Genomic DNA, 14,881 nt, shown 5'->3' with positions numbered 1-14,881 from the left:
GCTGTGTGCTCAGCCCTCTCCTGTTCTCCTTGTTCACCCACGACTGTGCGGCAACGCGCAGCTCCAACCTCCTTGTCAAGTTTGCTGACGACCCAACCATCGTGGGCCTCATCTCTGACAGTGATGAGTCAGCCTACAGAGAGGAGGTTGACACCCTGACATCATGGTGTCAGGACAATAACCTCTCTCTTAACATCAGCAAGACCAAGGAGATGATTGTGGACTATAGGAGGCGGCAGGAGGAGGAGCATGCACCCCTACTCATCAATGGATCGGAAGTGGAGAAGGTCAGCTGCTTCAAGTTCCTCGGGGTGAACATCAGCAATGACCTCACCTGGTCTGTTCACACGGACAAGGTGGTCAAAGCGGCCCGTAAGCGCCTCTTCTTCCTGAGGAGACTGACGAAGTTTGGTATGGACTCAGTCATCCTCACTAACTTTTACAGATGCACTATAGAGAGCTTTCTGACTGGTTGTATTACAGTGTGGTATGGGAGCTGCACAGACCGGGACCGCAAGGCCCTACGAAGTGTGGTCCGTTCTGCTGAGTTCATCATCGGCAGGAAGCTCCCAGCCCTACAGGACACCTACCACACACGTTGCCTAAGGAAAGCCGGCAGGATTCTAAGAGACTGTTCCCACTCATCCTTCAGTCTCTTTACCCCGTTGCCTTCTGGCAGGCGTTACCGCAGCATCCGGTCGCGCACATGCAGACTGGACAACAGTTTCTACCCAAGGGCCATCAGGCTTCTGAATGGACACTGATATGGACATTGTTTTTCTGCACACTAGTCACTTATACACTGTCACATTAAGCTACTGGTTGCTCTATCAGTAACTTGCACTACTGTACCTCACTGTACCTCGCCACCAGGCTCCTGTATGGTCATTGACATAGTCACTGATCTGCAAATTTGCACTATTGTACTGTACTCCACTTAGGTTAGAATAGGTTATAGGGTTGGAACAGGTTTCTTGTGCATTTAGGGTTAGTATAGTGCACTATCTATTGTTATCTGTAATTTAGTAAGTTTTAGTATTATGGTTAGTATAGTCGATATTTATTGCTATCTGTATATGTAGGAAGTTTCACTTATTTAAGCTCAGCATTGATGTAAATTGTGTTCCGTGTACTCATATGTTATGTTATGCCAGGTGCTTGCGTTGTCTTGTCTTAAGAATTTCAGTGCCCAGTCTAACCTTGTGTTGTTCTGTGTACCTGATAATAAAAGACTTGAACTTGAACATTACTTTTGATACTTAAGTATCAAAAGTACTTTAAGTACAGTAAATATCAGATATGTTAAGACTTTTACTCAAATAGTATTCTAATAGGTGACTTTTTACTTTTACTGGAGTAATTTTTCAGTAAAGTATCTTTACTTTTACTCAAGTTTGGCTTTACACCACTGGCGCTACTTGATCAGGGCACTAACCTTAAAGTAAACATATTCACCTATCAGTCTTTTATCTCTATCATGGATATGGACTTAACCACCATCACAGTATGGAAACTGACCCCCAAAGGCTACGGTATTACCTTCGGAGCATGGAAAGCTAAAACCTACCTCAAAAGTGTATGTCTACTAAAAGTATTAGCTGTATCAACCCAACTATCTCAAGTGTTCTGGAGCTGTTGTGAGCAACTTGAAATGCAGCGTTTCTGCAAATGTTGTTGTGTTTTATACGGCTGTCCCCAACTAAGATTTTCTTTGGTCGACCAAAACTCGACTAAAAAGTCTGAAAATCGACTAATCAAACTTTGAAACGCAAAAAAAGTACTTTTTTGAAAACGAACATTTTCGCGATCTGACTCAATGGCTGCTGGACATTGCAGATTCAGCCGCTAATAGCCTACTAATAATAAGACTCGTATCACCAGTCCTGTTGTAACCGAATGCCGATGGTATTTAGTATCTCTTACAATGTACTACAAATTAAAAATATTGTTTGTTTAACATGCAAATCGTCAGAGCGCGCTTATGACTGCCTGAAAACTTGCAGCATTCAAACTTACGTAGAAGCTGAGTTGGGAACGTTGCAACAAAGATTTTGTCTTGGCCGGAGAAGATAATGTCATTCGATTTGGATTTGATTCTTATAATAGGCATATTCCTTTTTCAACCCAGGGCGTTAGCATGAGTGAAGTAGGGCTAGACCAATTTACGTTTTTCAGGTGGTAGGCTACATAATTTTCAACGTCGAACTATGAAAAATAAACCGTTGTTGGCAGTTTGCATTCAACGTTTTTCGGGTCACCCGGTACTTTGTAAATGTAAATGTACTTTAATGAAATGCCGCCATACCACAGATGTCTTTGCCATTTTGACTAATAACACCGACAAAGTAGGCTAAGGCAGAGTTTGTAGTTCTGCAGCCACTTGTCCTCGTGCCGTGTGCAAAATACCAAAACAAAGCACAGATTAACGAAAGGGAACAGTAACACCTTTGCTTTTAAATTATATATTTTTTGAGTTGGTTTATTTGTCTTAAATAATATAATCTACAATTTCTGTTGAACATTTTGTTAATTCAGCAATGATGACACAAGCGGAAATCAGATCTCACTGCCATATGGCAGCTCGACTAAAACAATCTTAGTCGACCAAGAGCATATCGACCAGAAAATCGACTAGTCGACCAAGTGAGGACAGCCCTAGTGTTTTGGGCTAATGCTGCTGTGTTCTCGGCTAATGCTGTTGTGTTCTCGGCTGATGTTGTGGTGTGAAGCAATGCTGTTGTGTTGTCACTTAATCTTATGGTGTTTTAAGTAGTTGATTGTTTTTTGAAATGCAGTGTTTTTATAAATGTTTAGTTTTTGTTATAGTCGTTGTGTTGTGTGTTACTGTTGTTGTGTTTTCAACTTTTGTTTGCTCCGCTAATGTTGTTGTGTTGTGCATCCGTGGGCCACCGTATAGACTATCTTGCTCTTAAACACACTGTTTAGAAACAACTGACAAAAATGTTGGCTTGACAGTCAACACAATCATCGATCAGGATTTTTTATTTAAAGAATTTTACATTTTGAGAATTGATCGTATATTGTTTTTATCAGGGTAAACACATTGGCCGCGTTTCCCAGATTCGATCGTTCTTAAGGACTTAAGAAGGCTCTTAAGAAGGGTTCGGCTGAGAAGGAGCGCTAAGATAGGGGTGTTTCCCAGACGCGTTCTTAACTGCCTTCTTAAGATCCCGCCAAAGAAGCCTCTTCAGAAGCTCTTAGTGGGAGCTGTCCACCGCCGTGGTGTTGAAACTAAATCAATCGATGCCAGGAAAATCGATCACCCACCACTTTATCAGCGCACGAATCACACACAACACCGTGTAAGGCCGTAATCATAATACATATTGGGGGGACACATCCCCCGCAATATCAAATCTGGTCAAAATGTCCCCCCCAATATATTGATATAAAAATATAAATGTGCTATGACAGGCAACCACGCACGCTGTCTGAAATTATTTTAAAAATGTAATTCGTACCCCCCAATGTTGACTCCATGGCTACGGCCTTGAGCCCTATACATGATAGTTGATATGGGTTGTGTGATGGTAGTGGGTTTATTGTTGGGAGTAGGGTGGTGCTGATATCCGTGCTTGGTGACTGGTGGTGACGGCGAAGGGGCTGATAGACATCAAAAGAGATTGACAAGCTCCTCTCCGGTCTGGACACCAGCTTGGTGGAGTGCTGCTCGGGAGAGGGTAGCCACTGTCCCCGAGGAAGATGCTCCTGCCGAACTCTCCTCTGCCAGCCTCAGCCAGAGCTGATTGGGCCCACACGAAGCTGTCATGTGTGCCTCCTGGCCACCTGGCAACGATGTCCGTGATGAGGCCACCGTGGTCCACTGCCACCTGGGTGTTGATGGCAGCGTAATGTTTCCTCCCAATCCAGCATGGATCCACCAGGGAGGGATTGTGGATTGGGATCAGTGTGCCACGACACCGATTACCCAGGGGATCCCAACCATGGCATGAAATCCACTGTGGACCTGGCGGACCTTGTCCCGTGTGGTGGGCATTTGGATGTGTCGGGGCATGGCGCAGGAGGATTGGTGTCACGGCTGCCACACCCCGTGAAACCGATGCCTTGCTGAGGATGGTGCCAACCCCACCACATCCAGGAAGCTCCCCACTGCGTAAAAACGCAGCAAGGCCAGGAGCTGCACCTCCGGGATGAGGGCAAAATTGCAGCGGGTTGCCCTCCGGAATTGTGGTGACACTAGCGTGACGAGGCGTTGGATCTCCTTACGGGGAAGCCGGTACTTGGACTGGACAGCCCGTCTGGCTTCACGCACGGCGATGCTGTTGATTAGCAGCGAGAATATGCTGTATTGCAGCCATGGTGTCTCACTCGCGTGGACTTCAACAACGCCTTTACATTGAATTGAATTGATGTTTATTGGCCATGAAAGTTTGCACAGACACGGAATTTGATTTGGCAGGAGAGCCTACCTAGGCAGCCATCAAAGGCGCCCACCAGAAAGATTACAGCAAAGCATAACATGAGGAGAGAGGAGGAGAGAAAAAGGCAACCCCCATACAATGCTCCTAGAGGAGTACAGTATGGGAACAGGCAAAAACCTCAGCACATAAGCCCACAAACATTAACAACACAACATTACAAACACTTGCAATGGGAAAGGGCGGTGGGGTAGACCAGCAGCATCTGGACCTGCGACCGTAATAGGCGCTGGACACAGACCCGCCAGCCACCCAGGGAAAAGCAATCGAAGGCATTGGATGGGGGTGGGGGGGTGGTGGTATCTGTAGTAGGTGAAAGTTAGTGTGTGAGTAGGTCTGGGTTGGCGCCCTCGACCTAGGCCACAATCAGTCCGAGTCTCTCTATGCAGATAGTGTTGGCAAGGAGACGTCCTTGGTCATGACCCGGGTAGAGACCAAGCCACAGATGTTGATGGTGGGGGAGTGGGAAGGGAAGGCAAGATAGTCTCGCTTCAGCGCTCTCCAGGGGAGTTGTTTTCCAGCAACAGCCTTGGCCAAGGCCTGAGCTGGTTACGGGGCCGAAAGTAGATGAGATTGGTGTAGATGTTTAGACGAGTAGATGCGACTCAATTTTCTGTCATCGACCTTGTGGAACAGATGCGCACATTCCAAGTTAAACTGGACCTTTTCGCAACTGATTTGAGCACAGGCCGAATGCTGCATTTTCCAACACTCCGCAAATGCATATAATCCCCCGCACAAATCAAGGATGTGATTGAAGATTTCATTGCGAGGTTGAAAAAGAACTTTGCTGGTCAATTGGATGGACTTGTTCTGCCCACAGAGCTGGCCGTTTTTGCCAGAGACCCGTTCACTGTTGCAATAGAAAGGGACTTATCCCCCAGAGCAAAGAAAGTGGTCCCTTCCATTGACAAGGGGAAATTCACACTCAAACTTGTTGACATGCAGTCATCTCTATCCATAACACAGGAGCTTTGCACTAACGGGCCTGCAATGTTTTGGACTGATCAGTTCGTACATCAGTTCCCTAACATTAAGAAAGTAGCGATCGTCATGCTCAGTATGTTTGGATCAACATATACGTGAGTCAGGTTTTTCACACTTGAACTCCATAAAAAGCAACTCTCATTGCTCTCTGACTGACCATACTCTCCACCAATGCCTTTGGATTGCATTGACAACTTACAAGCTTTTTATGCACTTTGCGGTCAGATATGTAGCCTAGGTAGGCCTAGGCAAGAGGTGCCTAGGTAATTTTTTTCTTCTTTTGTAAGTGGAAAAAGTAGGGGCTACCTCAGATTCTGTTCATTTAGCTCCTTTATTGTTTTCTTTTATGCACCTTTTCTGTGCAAACTGACCAAAGTTAAAAGAGAAACTATTAATAAACCTTACATGTTTTTCAGTAAATTTGTTTGTGTTGGTTTTAAAATTTGTCATTATGAGCTGCTTCGCCGCTGGAATGACTGGCCCAGCTTAGGTCTGGGGATAAATCGATAAAAATAACTATCGAAGTAATGACTTCCCTCGAAAAAGATATCGTAACATAATTCATTTTCAATAATATCGAAAATGTCGATAGAGAATAATTAGGAACAGCAGTCCATTTAATTTCTGTGATGCAGCAGGAAGTTGCGGATAAATGGTAGCCTACGCTCACTAAAATATACTGAGCACCTCGAGTGGAGTAGCTAGAGCTAATGTTAACCGCGGAAAATTAGTCTTATTGCCGAAAACAGTGGCAGCGATTGCCATGGCGAGGGAGCAACTTCCAATGAAGAAATGATTGATAAAAAGGGTTCATCTTCTTCAGTTATTTGGAAGTTGTTTGTCTTTTTGAAATCCAACAAAGAGCAGAGCAATGTTCGGTGCAAATTGGTGTAGTAAACAAACAGGTGGCTACCAAATCTGGTAATACGACAAACTGCAAATGTGGACTTCTTGTTGACCTCGACCTACGGTCTCGGTTAACAAACGTTTTAACAAATCTCTGCTTACAAAGGTGTTGGTAGATCTGTCGAAAGTCCATATTTGTTTTTTTAAATAATATAACAACACGTAAGAAAATCCCAAAACAAACACGACGAATCTGGAGCAGACGCCATGTTGTCAACATCTCCAAGGCAACCGTTTGCTAGGTCCGTAAATCGTTTGCGGACCTCTGGAGAGGTCTGTTTTGGGGTAAAGTGGCCAATTGGAGTTTTACCAAAGACAACTCTCTTGTGGAAAACAAAAGCTCTTGTGTTCACTTTGTGTGATAAAATAAAAACAAACCTTGTTTCACATCCATATCCCTTTTCACTCAAAACTACTATACAATGAAACACAGGATAGGATTTTGTAAGGAAAAAGAAAAGGTCTGAAAATGGCTTTCAGTCATCGTTTGTTGTGCTTGGGGCTCTAAGAGAGCTCCTACTCAAGGCTCTTTTACTCTCCCTGCGCTCTATCCCTTTATCTTTCCCCCATTAATACGCCGCTTCTCATCTCCTATACATAGTTGCAAGTTCAGTCAGATGTTTCTGAGGGTCAAGATGGATGTTGTCTTTGATAGTGCTGTTGGAGTTGAATCTTGTCTGTCTGGGAGTGCCTTCAGAGGCCCTCCACAGATGTGAATTGATAGGATCTGTAATAGTGCAAACGACTACAAAAGGCACCACATGCAGCAGCATGCATCAAGTTATTGTCAGGTCTATGTTGAACAAATGAAATACTGAGCAAAGTTCTAGAGCAGAATTCAATCAGATTAAATTGGTTTGGATCTTGGACTGAGCTGTCTACTGAAGGCATGCATAACTATTTATTCTCTGACAACCAGATGGAGTCAGATGTACTAAGTATTGAGTTGATGCTTCCCTTTGCTAAGGATTCTTTGTCAATGTTGTAAGCAGCCAAATGACACAAGCCTATGGGTGCTTCTTCAACACCAGTACATAGCTAAAATCAGAGAGGTCAGTGGATGAACACTATAGTACGGGGGGAACTTGAAGGCACTGATGTTCTGCATGCAGTGAAAACACATTGAGACAATAATCTCTCAACATTGACTGCCTAGCCGGGGTCCTATTATTCAGCCTTGACCTACACTTAATGCATCCTTTTTTCATTTATGCTCCCTTATTTATTAAAGGTCATAGAAGGGTTTCCTTGATCTGTAATATACTGAGCATATACATAGACCTGCAGTGGCCACAAAAAAAGATACCACAGTGGTATATGTGATGAGTCATTGAGGTTGCTGAAGTGTCTGAAACTTGAATCAGCCAGGCAAAGCCAACACTTCTGATGGCCAATTGCAAACAGAGTCCACACCTCAAGCCTGTCACTTTTATCATACATCCTGAGAAAAGACCACATTGTGATGGTGAGATTTACTCAGATGTGACTTGATTAAAGAGGCTCAATTGGTACATTTACATTTAGTCATTTAGCAGACGCTCTTATCCAGAGCGACTTATAGTAAGTACAGGGACATTCCCCCCGAGGCAAGTAGGGTGAAGTGCCTTGCCCAAGGACACAACGTCATTTGGAACGGCGGGGAATCGATCTGGCAACCTTCTGATTACTAGCCCGACACCCTCACCGCTCAGCCATCTGACTCCCAACTGGTAACCATCTTCCGATCTCCTGAGCTGCAATCTGTGCAGCGACGCATCATTGGAGTTTGGCTTGAACTGTGGACCGTTTTGGTGAACTGATTGCCCAAGTTTTTTCAGTCAGTTGTTCATAATTACAGATGGGAAGTAGAGAAATGACCAGTGTGACAGGCAGACAGGTGGCATGCATTAGTGTGTCCACACCTTGTGCCTCGCACGCATTAATTCATACCAATCTTCTTTCAACGTTGCCCCCCCCCCCCCCCCCCCCCCAACACAAAGCAAAGCAAAATTGCCTGGAACTGCTTTGAATCAAGTCAAGTCCTTTTGATGTTAAAAATTATCCCTCCTTAAGATTCTCCATTTTTGAAAAGGACAGGGTGTGTGTGGTATGCTTTGGGGGGAGAGGGGTGGGGTTGTAGGAAGGTGATTCTTGTCCTCATGCAATCAAATGTGTAAATGGTTTCAAACAAATAGGAATATGTAGCAATTACCTACAGTTTGGTCTGTTGGATGAATTTGAATCCAATACGGAATTCTGATGGCTTTTGCTCTGGACACTGGGGGATTTTTGGGACTGCCCGTTATGCTAAGGATGGCTATCTGTTTAAAAAAAAGAAACAATGGTGAACGATAGTGATGGAAAACCACATGTGACGTTTGAAACTGGAAAGTCATACGTTGTTGAAGATTTCTCTCCAGCTGACATCCCTTGCTTTGATGGCCATGGCACTCAGTGCAGGGGCTTATCAGTTTGATCCATTGACATATGCTTCAGCACAGCCTGTCGGTGACACTGGAGGACATATCTGAATGGTACTAGATTAAGACTTACAAGCTAAATCAATTGTTGTGTTAATCTAAGATTAGAATAATATAACAAAGCGTACACTTGGCTGACAACTATACTGAATAACTGACAACTATACTTATAGTCTTCAAAATGTTTACAACTCTCACAAATGTATTGGCACACAGTCACCTGTATTTATAGGTTAGCCTAGGGGTGTTATGAACCAGCACACCTCTGGAGAGGGTCCTTAGAACAATAGCTATTCTATTGACACGTTGCGACACGGTGCGTTAGGAATTACTAGCAGTGGATGTCATATGAAAAGTTATTTACTGAAACTTCCAAGACAGGCAAAACAATACATCCACACTGGGAAAGATTAGAAAAAACCTTAACGCTCTTACATTTACATTTATGCATTTAGCAGACGCTTTTATCCAAAGCGACTTCCAAGAGAGAGCTTTACTAAAGAGCATAGGTCACTGATCATAACAACGAGGTAGTCCCAAACATTGCAAGCAGCCAAAATATGAAGCATACATTGTGAAAAAACTAAACAAGTGCCAAAAGGGAAGACCCATAAGAGCATGCAGTTATACAAGTTACAAATTAAAACAACATGAACCACAAAAAGTGCAGGACTGTACCTGTAGAAGAACAATCAACAGTAAAATATTTCACAGCAAGTACAAGACTTAACTTCGTTATAACTAACCTACAAGAGCAACAAGTCACTCAATAAGAGTCATTGTGATCCTGGAATCCTGGAGGAAACTAACATCAGGTCCACCCAGCATTCCCAAGTGCCGTTGTACTCCCGGAACAAGTGCGTCTTGAGCCTTTTCTTGAAGGTGGGGAGACAGTCAGTGTCCCTGATGGAGGTGGGGAGCTGGTTCCACCATTGGGGGGCCAGGCAGGAGAAGAGCTTGTGTTGGGACCGGGCAATCTTGAGCGGTGGGACCACCAGGCGGTTGTCTGAAGAAGACAGTCTGAAGGGGTGTAAGGTTGCAGGAGAGACTTGATGTAGTCGGGTGCAGTCCCGTTCACAGCTCGGAAGGTCAGTACCAGGGTCTTGAATCTGATATGGGCGTTGATGGGTAGCCAGTGGAGAGAGATGAGGAGCGGGGTAACATGGGAGCGTCTGGGTAGATTGTAGACCAGGCGGGCCGCTGCGTTCTGAATCCTCTGAAGAGGGTGGGTTGCACATGCTGGGAGACCAGCGAGCAGCGAGTTGCAGTAGTCCAACTTGGAGAGAACCAGTGCTTGGACAAGCAGCTGGGTGGAGTGCTCAGACAGGTATCTCCTGATCTTCCGGATGTTGTAGAGGGTGAATCTACAAGACCGGGAGACTGCGGCAATGTGGGCCGTGAGGGAGAGCTCGTCATCCATGGTAACCCCAATGTTCCTGGCAGAGGATGAAGGGGTCACCGTCGCAGATCCCAGGGTGATTGACAGATCGTGGGAGATGGAGGGTTTAGCCGGGATGAAGTTCTGAAGTTCTGTTTTGGCGAGGTTCAGCTGAAGGTTAACTCTTGCATCAGACAAGGGCAAACAAACTGTATTCTCTAGGCTAGAGGGTAATCCATAAAACAGACCATGGATCCAAAACTGACAAGACTGTCAGGGCTGATGCAGGAGAGCTAAAGCACTGGTGTAATGCTTGCAAAATGACAAGAATATTCTATCTTTCTCACACAATTAATGCAGAAGTTGGTGAGACAGACTCCACCATGTGGGTGTAATAATTGCATTATTGGAAAAGTGGCTAGTGCCTAAAGACAATCACTTTTGTGAAAAGAGGCAACCCTTCAGAGCTTTGCTCTGTTAAGTTAGGAATTCTATCATGTAGCCTGAAAGAATCCTGTGCAGAGCCAAGGTTATAGGCCTACAGCAACATTAGTGACTTCACCTATTGTGTAGTAAGCAACCCAAACATTTGGGCAATGGTAACCCTTGCAATTGACATGCTCTATAAATATATTGAATCTTGGTTGACTGATGGACTTTATTCAAATTGTTGTTTTGGAAATAAATTACAATTGCTGATGAGGCATGTTTTGAAAGAGGAGCAGTGCTGCTCTAATATGCCACTCTTCCTCTGTAGGGTTGTATTGGTAGAGACCTGAATGATACAGCTCCTTTGTCACTGGCAGTCTTGGTCAAGTTACTTGGAAATAGTAATTAGTTACTGATTACTTCTCCAAGAAAGTAATCAAGTTACTTTACTGACTACTTATTTTCAAAAGTAATTAGTTACTTTAATAATTACTTAACTTAGTTACTTTTCAAAAACATGATGCACAACCTGAATACGCTATAAAGCAATAGACCTTTCAGCCTAATTCTATTATTTCTGTATATTCCATCATATCAAATTGAATAAAATGAAACAGTCTCTTTTTAAAAACTTTCTGTTTCAATATTTTAACTTCATGCAGTTTGTATCATGGCAGCTTGACACAGCTTTTGGTCAGAATTGGTTCTACGATGCGTCAGAATGATTCAGAGTCTGCAGTGGAAATGGGCAATATGTCCTCGACAATATAGCCAGCGACGTGTTTCTTCAGTTCAGTGGCACTAATTCCTGTCGCTTTTAAGTTTATTTTCACCCATTTAGCAGGAGAGGGGCCGTCAGAGGTTTGCCCTGTGGAATTGGATGTGGTAGCCATGTCAGTGGGGGGATCCGGGGGTTTCCCAATTAGTTTCACATTCCTGTGTTGGCTTGCTAGGTGCTTGCTCAGATTTTAGGTGGAATTTTTCACTGTAGATTTACCAAGTCAAACTCAAAGTAATGTCGGTTCTTCCAAGCATTAAACGCTGCATGGTCCTGCTCTCTCCTGCACTCCATGTTATCTTTTGTTGATCTACACATGCACTGACATCGCACCGATCATACGTGATTGTCATGAGACACTCATACAAACAAAATCACGGTTTAGTAATGCAGCCTGCTTGCAGGAAAGTAACAGTCACCTAATTACTGTTTCTGCAATTGTAATCCCTTACTTTACTCATTACTTAAAGTAATCGGATTACAGTTACATGTTACTTCTAACGCGTTACTGCCCATCACTGGTCATTGGTCACTCAGACATTTATCTGGGTGTAATGTTTATGAATCATAACATTGTCACACCAGTGACGTATGGCATGACCCCCTACAGGCATGCGCAGGTTGGGGTTCATGCAGAGCAGAGCCCGCGAGTACGTGAACAGTACAGATGTATAATTGCCTCCTTCATATCAGTAAACTATCTTTCTTTGACCCCCGTCTGATTATTAACTCACACAACGAGAATATCACATTGGCGACAAGGATAAAACCGAAGAAGACGACCGCTCAAAAAAAAAATTGGAAGGAAGGAAGAAAGGTATACGTGAAGGACGGTTAACAGTTAACGCGACGACACGTGAGGAAAAGTGTTAACTAACTAGACGTGCAAGCTAACCTAGCCTAAGGTACTGGAGTGGCTAATAGAACATTCTAGAAAAGAGAAAAATGGCACTCATAAACACAGTCGCACTGCCAGCCTTTGATGTCGAGAGCGAACAAAGTTCCGTGGGACCACGTTGGACTAAATGGCTGCAAAGGTTTGATAATTACATTACTGCGATGAACATTAACGGAGATGCTAGACAGAAAGCATTGCAACTGCACTTAGCAGGCGAGCGCATTCATGATATATATGACACGTTAGCTGCGAACAAGGACAAGTTTTCAGACGTTAAGCTGAAGCTAAGCGATTACTTTGAACCTAAAAAGAACGTGCAGTATCAAATATACATGTTCAGAAAGACAGTACAGCAGCCAAATGAAAATTTAGACACATATTGCACTGGACTACGCATCCTAGCAAAGAACTGTGAGTTTGCCGACATCGACAGAGAAATTAAGGCACGGGTGATACAGAATTGCAGTTCAACCAGACTGCGCAGGAGAGCTTAGGGAGACAGGAACCAGCCTAAATGACCTGTTAGAGTACGGGAGAGCGCTGGAACATTCCGAGCAGCAAGCAGCAGGCATTGAAGAGAGTGCTGCGTCAGTGAATGCAGTGCATCAGAAGGGGCGAGCAGCCACCAGCCGACGCGCCGGGACAGCCATGCCCAACATCCAATGCCGAAATTGCGGAGGACAATACCCACACAACGGTGAATGCCCCGCGAAAGGAAAGGACTGCAAAGCATGCGGCAAGCTGAACCACTTTGCAAAGCAGTGCAGGTCAAAACAAAGATCAGGTAAAGACTTTGATACAAAACGTCAAGACTACAGAGATAACGGTGATAATGCACAAAAAGGTGTACAACATTACAAGCACCAACACAGATAACGTGCAGGACTCCTCCAGCAGCGATGAAGCCTATGTGTTCGCTGCCAGCAGCAACGACAATGCTAAACAGCCACGGACACACATCAAACTCAATGGGGTAAGAATATCTGCACTGATTGACTCAGGAGCCGCAGTGAACATTATAAGTGAAGCTGTTCTCAGTACCCTGAGATCAAGCCCACAGCTCACCTCCGCTAACATAAAATATTTCCGTATGGCAGCACCAAGCCACTGCATATAGCTGGTGCGTTCACATGTAGCACAGAGACTGAGCACGAAAAGACTGTGGCTAAATTTTACGTAATGAAGGGCGATAGCTGCACCTTGCTAGGCTACAACACTGCTAAAGAGCTGGGCCTCATGAAAGTCGTAAACTCTGTGTCTTCTCCAAGCAGCGGCACAGTAGCAGATGAGCTAATAGAGACTTACCCAGAGTGGTTCCAAGGCATTGGAAAATTGAAAGACTTTCAAGTGAAACTCCACATCAACAAAGACATTCAGCCAACATGTCAGCCACATAGGAGAGTTCCCTTTCACGTCAGGCAAAAGGTCGAAGGGGAGCTGAAAAAGCTTGAGGAGGAAGACATCATTGAGATGGTCACAGGCCCTACACCATAGGTTTCCCCGATCGTCACACCACCCAAGCCAAAGGACCCGGACAAGGTGAGAGTTTGTGTCGATATGAGACAGGGGAACATCGCCATCCAATGTGAAAGGCACATCACCCCCACCATGGATGATGCAATCCATGAGTTGAATGGAGCTACGGTCTTTTCCAAGCTTGACCTGACAGCTGGGTACCATCAGCTCGAGCTCCACCCGGACAGCAGGTATATCACCAGATTCACCACACACCGTGGTTTGAGACGCTACAAGCGCCTGAACTTTGGCATAGCTCCGGCAGCTGAGGTGTTCCAAAATTCCATCTGTCAAACACTGCAAGGCATTAAAGGTGTGAAAAATCTAAGTGATTACATCATCATATATGAAAGAACACAAACAGAACATGATGACAGTCTCAAAGCTGTGTTTCAAAGATTAAAGGAAAGAGGGCTTACGCTTAACAAGTAGAAGTGTGAGTTTAACAAATCCAAGCTCGAATTCTTTGGATTCATCTTCTCAGCTGGAGGCATCTCAGCTGACCCCAAAAAGGTTACTGCCATACAAGAAGCCGGTGACCCAAAAGACCCGTCAGAAGTCTGAAGCTTGCTCGGCATGGCAAACTACTGCTCTCGTTTCATCAAAGACTTTGCTTCCATTTCAGCACCACTGCGTGAACTGACCAGAAAAGACACACCGTGGCACTGGGGTCCAGAGCATGCCAGAGCACTGCAGACGATCAAGGACAGCCTGACCAGTAACACGGTGATGTCATACTTTGATCCAGGTAAAGACACAGAGCTTGTGGTCGACGCCAGCCCGGTTGGCCTTGGCGCCATTCTTTACCAAAATAATAAATCAGGTGAGAGGCGTACCATAGCATACGCCAGCCGTGCTCTCAGTGATGTAGAGAGACGCTATTCACAGACTGAAAAAGAGGCATTGGCCATCGTGTGGACTTGTGAACACTTCCACTTGTATCTGTACGGCAACCCATTCACTCTTGTTACAGACCATAAAGCTCTGGAGATCATATGTAACAACCCTTGTTCAAAACCGCCAGCGAGGATTGAGAGATGGGGACTGAGGCTTCAGCCCTACGACCTCAGA

At 44.6% G+C, this 14,881-nt stretch overlaps 1 protein-coding gene across 1 annotated transcript in view; it reads left to right on the top strand.

Moving 5' to 3' along the window:
- Positions 1 to 14,881, top strand: part of doc2b (double C2-like domains, beta) — a 298,538-nt gene that overhangs the window by 149,062 nt on the left and 134,595 nt on the right. The gene's annotated exons all lie outside the window — the stretch shown is intronic.

The sequence above is a fragment of the Hypomesus transpacificus genome, unplaced genomic scaffold (assembly GCF_021917145.1).
Source record: "Hypomesus transpacificus isolate Combined female unplaced genomic scaffold, fHypTra1 scaffold_48, whole genome shotgun sequence".
NCBI classification, from domain to species: Eukaryota; Metazoa; Chordata; class Actinopteri; order Osmeriformes; family Osmeridae; genus Hypomesus; species Hypomesus transpacificus.
This window is presented reverse-complemented; position numbering and strand designations above follow the sequence as displayed.